This window comes from Glycine soja, chromosome 11 (genome assembly GCF_004193775.1).
Source record: "Glycine soja cultivar W05 chromosome 11, ASM419377v2, whole genome shotgun sequence".
Lineage (NCBI taxonomy): Eukaryota > Viridiplantae > Streptophyta > Magnoliopsida > Fabales > Fabaceae > Glycine > Glycine soja.
In genome coordinates, this window is record NC_041012.1 from 11,203,378 (window position 1) to 11,215,342 (window position 11,965).

Genomic DNA, 11,965 nt, shown 5'->3' on the forward strand with positions numbered 1-11,965 from the left:
TTTAATATGCATTAAGAGAAAAATACATTTTTAATTTTGTTTTATGCATGTGTATATGGGTTGCTTGAATTCGAATATCTAGAAAGTGAATATTTGAATTACTTTACTGCATTGACGATAGTTTAGTTAAATTCAAAGATTTATCTCTATGATTTAGATTATTTTTTCTCATTATTTAATGGATAAACAATTTAAATGATTTTTTTATTTTATCTTTAATGTTTAATTTTACAAATACTTCTTTATTTTGATCTCAATATGTTTAATTATGAATTTAGTCCCTAAATTATTTTGAATGGTTCAGTTTGGTTCCAAAATTTTAAAAGATTCAATTTGATCATCAAGTACTAAAAAATAAATTATTTTGATTCTCAAATTTTTATGAACTTGAGGATCAAATTGAACCATTTAAAATTATTTAGGGACCAAATTAATTTATTTTTAAGGACTTGAATATTCAATTGAACCTTTTAATAATTTTGGGACCAAATTGAACATTCTAAAAATTTTGGGACAAAATTAAACAATTTAAAATAATTTGGTGACCATTTTGATAATTAAGTCATCCTAATAATATATTGTATATAATATATATTTGATAGTTGATAATAAAAGTTAAAATATAATAATAATATTAGTTATGTCCCAAAGTAGTTTTCTGTTTAATAACTAACATTTAATAATTTGTACTTGGGAAGAAAAGAAAAATAGTGTACCTGGCAAATATGCCTTGAAGAAATTGTGAGAATTCCAACTCCTTATTTTAAGGCTGTAACCCAAAGAGTATTGGGCTGAAATTGAAGCGCAATATGTGATTGCGAAAGTTTAGTACCTTGGGCTGTTACATATGATACTGAATTGATTTTATTTTTGGGTATAGAGCTTTCAGGAGGAAGTACCCCTATCCTCTTTGGTGTGAAACAACAGAAGCTAGTCCTGAATGAGAAAATGCTTGTTCAATTTGAGGTTTCTTATCTTATTATTAATTTATTACTACTGATTAGATTATGATTTATTGAAATTGATTTTTTTCCCCTCAACTTCATTAAGAAATAAGAATATACAATGAAACAAGAGCGGGTGGGGACCTCAAAGTAGCATCTTCGATCAAGGTAGGTCCAGTAGAAATATAGAACCGTCTATGTCAACTCAAAATTTAGCATGCATTTCATTGAAAGAAAAAGAAAAAAAGTGACGAAATCATTTGGCACCAGGACATGGAAATTGAAGAAATAGCTGATAAGCTGAATGCAAATACATCATAAAGTTCCAAAAGTAACTAGCTCGTCATGAACTTTCCTAAATCGGTTGTTGGGCATTTACCAACCCGAACCAATTGCCAAAACCTAAGACAATGTAAAATCTCTCTTTCCCTCTATATGGTGTTGTAAGCTCAATTGATAATTACATTTCATAGGTTCCATGTTGCACCAACTTGGATACATCTTTGATTCTTTGTCACCACTTTGTTGTCCCTACCACATTGTACCAACATAATCATTTTTTTTTTCTAAGCTACTTTCGCAAAGCACATGCAACACCTGGAACTCACACTGACTTGGTTTTGCATGTGAAGATGACATTCTAACAAATAAATTGGATCTCTTGTAATTAAAAAGTGAGTGGTGTTCTAAGAAATAAGCTGCGTCATGCAAGATTTATGGCCTTGAAAGCAAAATTCTCGCAAATCTATGCTACCGACTTGATGATCTAATTTTATGTCCAAATTAATTTAACACAACTTCGTATTTGGGACACAAAATTATTGGGAAGAGAGGAAAACCCAAAATAGATTGTCGGACAAAACTGGACAACTACTAGGATTTCTTTCAATGTTACTCTGAGCAATTTTTATTAATGAAAAAACAAATCATAAATTAGAAATAAATACAACGGCAAAAATGATAGTAAACGTGTAATGAAAATATTGTAGATCAGTGGAGACTCATTAAGACCTTAGATTTTTGCTCCAATACTTTCATGAGTAAAAAGAAAGGAAGTTGACTTTATGACAAACACTCCGTCCAACTTGACTTGTGCATGTCATATAGTAGAGCTATGTCTCTAACCTCTAAATTCACAAAAACAATCAATTAGAAAGAGGTATTTGAAAACCAAACATGAAAAGTTTGAACAACGTGACTAGTGACAGAAATGTAAATTTGATGTTGTGGTGGTTAATATAACACACACATGTATATACGTTAGGGATAAAAATGAGCTCGATTGACCTTTTATGTTTTTATAGTTTAAATTTAAATTTGTTATTTTTCACGAGTTTATTTTTAAATTTAAATTCGACCTTTGTATAAGTACGTCAGCTCATTTAAATGTTTGTTTAATATTATGTAGTGTAAAAAAATTATTTTTAAATAAAATTAAAGATTTTCATTAAAAATAATAAGCTAATTTTAAACCATAAGATATTGACAAAATTTGTCTACAAACAATACATGTAACAAGTCTTTTAAGTCTCATCAAAATAAAAGAGTTCATATTTATGCTACTTATATATGCTTATATGAATTAACATATTTTAAACATTAGTTAAAATTATTCAAATTGTCAAAATACTAAAATAATTTTATAATTTAAATAAAATAATTATAATATTATATATCATATTAATAATAATATTTTTTATTATATGATATTATTGCTAAATGGGTTGAGCCAGCAAATTTAATAGATTTTTCTTTTAACATATGATCTAGCCTATTTAACTAAATAGGCTTTTTAAAAAAGCTTGAGTTTCACTTTTAAATAAGTTGAATCAGAATAGACCTTAAATGGGTCGTCATAGACTCTGGATGGAAGGCCGATCTATTTTCACCCTTAACACACCTCCACACACATATTTTTTAAATAGAATCAATTGCACTTTTGTTCTCTCTGTTATTGTTAAAATTTGATTTTGATCTCTTTGATTTTTTTGTGCAAATTTAGTCTCTTTACTATTTTAATTGTATAATTTTAGTTCATCTATTAAGTTTAATGTGATGTTTAGTATTAAATTAACAAAAATGATGATGTAATCGTATAGTGTCAAGTTAGCATTTCATTAAACATTGGATGTCAAGTAAACAAGTTGATAAAAATTGCACAATTTAAATAGTAGAGGACCCAATTCATGAAAAAAAAAAGGAGACCAAAATTAAATAGGAGACTAAAAATAAGCCTATTAAATAAATAATTTTTATTATATAAATTATTCTAATATTTTCCATGCCACTTCCTCCAACAAAGAACGAAATTCAGCTTTATTGGCAAAATTAATTCATGATTCTCTCCACAAATAAACTGTGTCTTCTGTTCTAACTTGTGCATATTTGATATTCTGTTGAAAGTCATTGGTAAATATTGAAGAAAAGCATCTTCGAGCATGTGGTAGCTATCTAGGTAAAATTAATAATGCAAGCCAAAATCCTACCCTCCAATCATGTGCTATGTTTCAGTTGAGAAATGGAGTAGGCTCATACTTATATGGAAAGTTGAACTTATGCAACCAAGAAATGGAGTGGGGTCCTTACTATTACGTGGAAAGTTGAAATCTTGCCAATATGGAGAAGACAACGAAACTGGTTATGGCTCAACCTCTTTTCAACAAGACACAGTTTCTCCACTACTATAATATTCATTCTCTGACATTGTTTTCAATATGCAGTATATTTTCTCCTAAGTTCTAATTCACTAACCTCTGATGTAGATGGACGACGAGATATATCAAAAAATTAGAAAGAAATAAATGTAGTACATGTTTGGAATGCATTTTGGAACGTGAATTACTACTCTCTCTTCACGTCCATATGAAACAAAAATAAACATGAATTTTAAAATGGACATGGTGTTATACTGTACATGTTGTCCAATATGTACTAGTAGTTATTGTGCTTGATACCATTACTTTGATAAATCTATTAAAGTTGGCCTCATAATGATGAGGTTCGGATAATTTGTATGAGATTTTAAATTAAAATGTTATTGTGGTTATCATAAAAAATTTTACCTCTGAGTATAATTTTTTTAATATTTTTTTGTCCATTTTGCTTAATATTATGACAGATATCATCTCAGCTGAGTTAAGTAAAAAATCAGAATATTAAGGATTTATTTGGATAAATTTTTCTAAAAATATTTTTAGGAGAAAAAAAATAAGAAATGAATTTCTTCTCAAGCCAAAATAAGTTCTTCGTTAGTTAATTTTTCATCTTTTAGAAAAATTATATAAAAAATTTTCTACAAATCATTTATTTTTGCCCAAGACAACTTAAGATTTTAAGTTGCAACCGGCATGAAGGGAAAATCTCACATGCCTCCTCTATAGTCTATATGTCTCGTTGACAATTTCAATTTCAGCCCAATTCCTTTCCTAACAAAATCATGAAGGAAAAATACCATCACTTTTCCATAGAGAGAAAGAAAAGGAGGTGAAGGTAGGCAGCGTTGTTATGATTTTCTAATCATGATGATATCCAAGAATTTTATGAAAGTGGCATTAGTGATGCTCTTTATGGTTGACACGTATTTGGCATTTGAATGTACATTAACTATTGTTTAATAGAAATACCTCTAGCTAGCTAATTAATAGTATTGTGAAATCTTTGCTTGAAGAATTGAAATAATCTTAAAAAGTGCGATAAAATGGCAAATTTAACATTGTACTATAATGGCGTGTACTGTGCGCATGCATGGTGCATCATTGTTAATAAAACTTCTTCATTATTCTCAATCTCTGGGTTCTTAGGTTTTGAAACATGTCGTGGAGTTGTATAAAAAAGTATGTGCTTTGGAGAAAAAAGTGGGGGATAAATTAGGTTAGTGATGGATCCCAATTTCTTTTGTTGCTCTCTCTCTATTAACTAATGCGGCACACAGTTCACACACACACTGATTGAGGTAAAAAATACACCCTTGTTGTTTCAACTTTCAAGTAGCTATAGAAATTTTAAAACAAATGCATTATGCATACATGAACACACGTTGTAATTGAACGAAAAACAGTAACATCAGTTAGATACCCATCAAAGAGTAACATCATTTCAGCATGCCAAATTCTTTAGAGAATGATTTGCGTATGTAAAACTGGGGGCTCTATGCCAATTAGTCCTTGTAATAGGAATATAGGATAATGCGCTATCACGTAACATAGTAGACAGAAAGATACCTTAGTCACTATTAGGAGGTTCACTTCAATGTCTATTCCAATTTTTATGACTAGTTAGAAACAGGTACTACGTGTTTCAATTATCAATTTCTTTTATTTTTTAATTTTAAATTAAAATAAAAATAATTAAAAGATGTAAATAACTGTCATATTTGATGAGTTATTTTTTTCTAATAACTGTTTGATTCAAAGGTATTTTTTAGAATTAATTATAGGATAAAATTATTTAAGAAAATATGTACAATACACTTTTTTTATATACATCCAGGGACATATCCAGAAATTTTTTTATAATGGAGGCAAAAAAAAATACTAGTTTATAATATTTTAAAAAAATATTAATTTTAAGCCTTTACAAAATACATCATCTTATGGGAAAAATTGAAAAATATGTAAGCTTCTATAAATTATAATTGAGACAATTAGTGGATTTGTGTGACTTGTTTGTTTAAAAGATAAAGTGATAAAATTAGTATCAATTTATTGTATATTTTATCTCTTAAATTTTTTATATTTATTTATAAAACAGTTTCACATTATGAGAAAAATATCTATTTTTATGGGGATAATTTTTTTTATCAAATATATTTAAATAAAAAAAATATCTTAATGGGCAATTATCCCCATTGTGCTTAAGGTGAATCTGTCCCTGTATAAATCTCATAAAAATTCTTTATTATTCGGTTAAAATTCATTAAAAATTACAAAATTAAGAGTAATGTTTATTAGTGAGAACAACAAAAATTTTAAATTTTAATTAAATTCCAACTAATGATATAGACTAGCTATTATTATGATAAGAAAAGAGAGGGCAAGGTGAGATAGGAAGTGATGAAAAGAAGAAAAAGTAGAAACGGATTTGCAGCTATCACTTCATCTCTTGCCACATATCAGTAACCTCGATGAGTTATCTTGGCAGCATTAATTTTTTTTTAATCAGCTGAAATTAATAATATATAATAGAGCACAGAGTATTGTGTCTTAATATTTGTTACAAGTTGAAAAAAAATATAAAAAGAGAGCACAGATCAATTTAGAGTTATTTTTCTTTTTTATTATTTTATTCGTTAGATTCTAAAAGAATAAATAGTAAAGATAAAAAGTAACTCTATAATTTAAATTGATTTCTTTTATATATATATATATATATATATATATATATTGGGTCTATGATATTGAATCATCATTAGAAACAACTAATTAATTTCCGTTAAAAACTATAAGTATATACAAAAATGACAAGATAAATATTTTTTTTTTCTAACATAATTTATTTTATTTTCAAAATCAAATTCTAACATTATTATACTAAATTAAAATACACAAATTATTATTACTTACATTAACTAATAGTTGATATACTGTGTTGATATATATGTTATATCAAACTGGACCCCAAAAATATGCCACGACATTAATGATCATTTTTCATAGGGAGCAATGATAAAGTGGGAATTGCTACACCCCATAGTCTTTAATATTGGGTGGACGGTAGACAAATGATTACAAAATGAAGAAAGGAAGTGTGTGCGCAAGTGCGATAAATGATAGCAACGGATTGACAAGCATTACGTCGTATTCAAGTGTAAGTGCATCGAAACAAACCTGAACCTCCCCAAATTAATAGGCTTTTTGGCTAATGAAATCGGGAAATTAATTAATGGGGGTTATAAGTGTGGCATTGTATCAACTCAATCTTCTCAACAAGACAGTTAGGCACTAGTAAGCCACTCATGCGACACCATTGTGGAATGTTGAGTCAAAAAGGACCTTGGCTGACACGGATTTGCTAAAATCACGATTCACAAGCACACTTTGTTTGTTGTTGCTGCTGCTGCTGCTACGGATCGCTGCGTGCAACGTCTATGTGCTTAGTAAGGTTTGTAGTGCTGTCATTGTGACAAACAACCACCCTGTTCATGTCTCACGATTTACAAGTACCGTTTATAATAAGGACAAAACTTAAGACAATTAGAAGTGAAGTTTAATTAATGTACATTTTTATTATGTAAATTATCGAGATAAATTTCTAGTTTTTGACTCTCCGGACTAGAATAACAAGCTACAATGCGTTTTATGTTTAGTGCTTTGAGAAGCTATGGACAGTTCAGTTTAAATGATTGAGATAAAGGGGAGGCATTACTGATAAAGTAGGTCTTTTAGTGCACCTAATTTGAAGGATGCAGAGTGAGTATTCAACAAATGCCATACTCAAACTAATTAAGGCATGCCTGGTGTTCAACCAACCATATAAGTCGACCATTACAATTAGTCTATTGCATTACACAACTATTATATGCATGGATCGAAGAAGATAAATAATTAGGTGGTTAAGAATCATCTTGGTCCCTCATTAATCTCTACCTAACCCATAATTAAGTGTTATTAATTTTTTCTCATAAATTAGAAGAAGAAAAAATTGATTATGTATCACATAAAAATTAATCAGTATACACATGAGTTGACTCAAAACACCAAATAATTTGTCAAAAGCTTATGGGCTTTTGATCCATGAATCAAATCAAAGATGTTTTAAACCTTTTTCACACATGAATAAGGAACATTAAGCACCACCCTCTAGCAAGTGAGAAAGTACCATACATGGCATCACTTGGAAAATGAGATAATTGTTACAAGGACATTAGAAGACACATTCTATTAATAAGTGTTATCCCTCATCGATCACACTAGGTCACATTATATCATGGTTTGATGAGGTTTCTTACATTCTTTACTGACTTTAGGACTACTCATGAGTATATTCTCTTCCTAAACAAATTTAAATTAATAAAATGTACTAAAAAGACTTAAAGAATTGTATCTTAAGTAATTTATATAAGAAACAAATGAGATAAAAAAAATTAGTGATAAGAAATAAATGATCACTTTCAAATTTATTAATTGCTAATTTTCTTTTTTATTTATATTTTATTGTGAAGTATATTAATTAGATATCCACTCATTTTCCATCAAAGCATTATTTTAAAACTTGAACCAGACATTGATCCAGTCAAGTTACTGAGTCAATTGGTCACCAATTGAACTAATGTGATAATAGGTGAATTGGATGCATCACCATATATATATATATAAAAGGAAGGATAAAGTTACACTAAGAGTAATTTTAAAAAAGCTATTCATCATCTCTATTATTTATTTTCTTGAATTTAATTGTTGTATTGAGTAATCAATCTTAATCATTAGATTTTAAGAAAATAAATAATGAGAATGAAGAATAATTATTTTAAAGTAACTCTTGGCATAATTTGATCTTGTAATTTTATATAGTATATTGTATATAAATAAAATTTAGCATTGATTTAACACATAAATACGTTGGTTTAGTGATAAGAATGCATATTTGCTTTTGAGGCATCGTGGGTTCCATTTTTCTTAATTACAAAATTAAGTTTCAAAGTAAAATTATTAGTTAAACCATATTTGAGGTGGGACAAAATCCCATATTCTATTTTCTTGATCCCAACGATAGAATGAAGGATCGTTAGATACTATGAAGAAGCAAGATTCCTCGTATCTCTTTGTTTTGCCCTTGTTGAAGACAAATACAGGATGTGTTCCTTGTAGTAGGGCACGTTGACATGTCCATGGCAAATAATTGGTGGCCAAATATTTTGATCTCGAGGAGGCAAAGGTATCTCTGTTACATTTAGAGGAGGAATAATTTGTTCTACAAAGTAACTCTTTTGGCCTAAACATCTAAGTAAGATGTTTTTCTGCTTCTGAGTGTTTAATAGAGACAATGTGGGATTGGTACACTGAATCCATCATTAAAAATAATAGCATAATGGCAATTGCTAAGTGGATGATGTTATTTTTTTTTTACTCTAACATTCTTAATTTGTAACTTCTTAGCGATTTACACACTATCATACTTGACACCATAGTATTTTTTTTATTGGTTAGAATCCTTTATAAATAATCATTTTTTAGACCTAAGTAAGTAGATGTACTTTAATGATATAAATAGTATTAATTAATTCTTTTAAGTCATCTTCAATTATACAATCATATACCTATATAGCCTTTAAATCTCTAATTAAAAATTTACCATTATTTCGTTCTAGAAATTTATTATCCAATTTCCAGTTTATATTAATGTTCTAGAACCTATACATTAAGTTGTTTTTGTTACAAGAGATTACAAGTATACATATCGTTGATTAGTTGTGTTAATGATCATTTACTACTAACATAAGTTAGATGGAAAAACATCAATTTTTTTTTGAAGCGGAAACACGTCAAGTGAAACCCATAGAAACGATCAAATGTAATTCAATTGTCACCACTTACGCGTTTTGAAAAAAATGTTATTTTTATATTCAATTTTAATTACAAAGTTGTTTCTTAATTTTTAAAAATTTACAAAATAAAAATTGAAAATGAAAAAAATTGTTTTCTCTTTTTACTATACAAATATCTGAAAATAAGATATTAATTTTATAATTAAAAGTAAAAGCAGGTAATAAAATAAAAATAAAATGTTTTCTCAAAAAGTAAACAAACTGACATTTTTGTCTATCTAATATATTGAATATGTGATCGATTTCTATTTTCGGGTTAAATATTTTTCAATCTCAAGATTTTAATACTCCTTATATTGAGTATATAGTTTACTCCTTATATAATTTTAATATATTTTTTTATTCCTATGTTTATTGAGTGTCTCATTAGAACTAAAGTTGTAGGGAAAATATTTGATGATTTTATGTAAATTAAAACTGACATTTTTAAAAATATTTTGAGGGGGAAAACATATTTTTACCTTATTCTTAATAATTCTTATTCAAATCAATCCTTCAATTTTGAATTATTATAATAAATACTTTTATCACTTTCTCTTTTAAATTATTATAATAGCAGGAGTTTAATTCTTTTAACGGGTTTAATTTATGACTTTGAGAGAGAGAATAAGAATTTGAGATAGAAAGTATTTGATTAAAAAGAATGACAATTGAAAAAAAAAAAACAAATAACTTGTAATGATTAGAAATTAAAAGGTTAAATTCAACTAAAAAGTTGCTGAAAGATTAAAAGTAGGCCTCTATTATTTCGTAATGATTAGGAAGGGCTGAATCCAGCCAAAATGTTTAGGGGACTACTATTAACATTACTAGTGTTGCTATTCATACTATCAAATGGAATGAAATGCCTCTTTTGTCCAAATAGCAAATCCCTACACCCTATGACCCCTCCCTTTCCCCTTAGGATTTCTCATCCCTTAACCTTAGTAACAGGTAGTGCCTCCTCCTCCACCATTGTGGAGCGTCCCTCCTCTTATTTTCCTACGACTTTCCCTAAACCCTTCCAATTCGCATCTCCACCATCGTCTTTTGTCGCTTCCTCTACCATTCCTTCACTACCACTACTGCCCATTTCCAGAAACTCTCACTATGGAGCCATCAAAGAAGTTCAAGATCAAGGGTGAGATTCTTGAGCCACTCGTGACCACATGGGCGCGATTGGGTTGAGGAAGGTGAAGTTGAGTTTTTCATTCTTGGGTATTTTGGGTGTGAGTGAGTGACACTGTTGTGGGGAGGGACAACGCAACTAGAAATGGAAATGAAAGAAGTTTCATTAGAGGAAAAAGGAGTGCAAATTCGCTTGAAGGGTAACAGATTGCATTTCCGTTTAATAAAAAATGATAAAAAAAAACAACAAAAATACGATTCTATTGTTTAATAATTCAAAAAAAAAATCATACTTTCATTCTTTACAGAAGGGGTAAAAACAAAATAACAAAAATATGATTCACTTGAGTAAAAGAGGGTGTAATAAAATACACAACAGAAATACAATTTTGATGGAAAAATACAAATCAAAATCATGTTTTTGCTATGTAATTTTTTTGCATTCTTTTTTATTAACGGAAATATGATTTCATTGTATATTTTACAAATGAACGAATGTTTCCATGAAAAGGACATTTTTGGAAGAAAAAAATATTTAAAGCACACATGGGTAGTGCCAATAGCATTAATGGTAGTGTCAATAGTTGCTCCCAAATATTTATTATTGACAAAAAAACACAGGGATGGGCTTGAAGATCGTAGTTTGAACTTCTCAATTGTTGGAATTGCTAAATGACAAAAAAAAAATAGTTTAATAACTTCCTTTCCAAATCATTAACCTTATGTGTATTTTTCATTCCTAAGAATTGAACAAAGATAATTAAATAAAACATTAAGAAATTTATAATATATATACATCTTATTCAATCAACTGAATTAAATTTTCTTAATATCTAGTATGTGTTTATCTAAGTGATTGGGGTCCATTCCACCCAAAAACTAAATATAACTGGATAAGTCAGTAATATTTGATGATAACATTTGATGAATTCACTCATTTATAGTACGATAAAGTAGATTATGAATTATTAGTAAAAAATATTTTTATACTAATACTTAATAAAAAATATCATATATAATTCAAAAAAAAATAGAAAATATCATATATAATAAATTTGTTTATTTCTTTAATAACCACTTTGAAAAACCTACCAACAATAATTCCTAATAAATAAAAAATATAAAATTTTTAAGTTTAACAATTATACAATCATGGTATAAAATAATTTTACGTCGTCATAAAATTCTAGTAGGTTTATATGAGTGAGAATATTCTTTGACCCAATAAATTAAAGAACACTCATGATCTCTCACCAAGTGGAATTAGTACATACCTTTTTTCTCTAAATTTTTAGACAATACATAATTATTAAACCTGCTTAGTTTTTACAACACGTGCTAAATCGTAAAACAAAATTCACGAGTAAAAAGA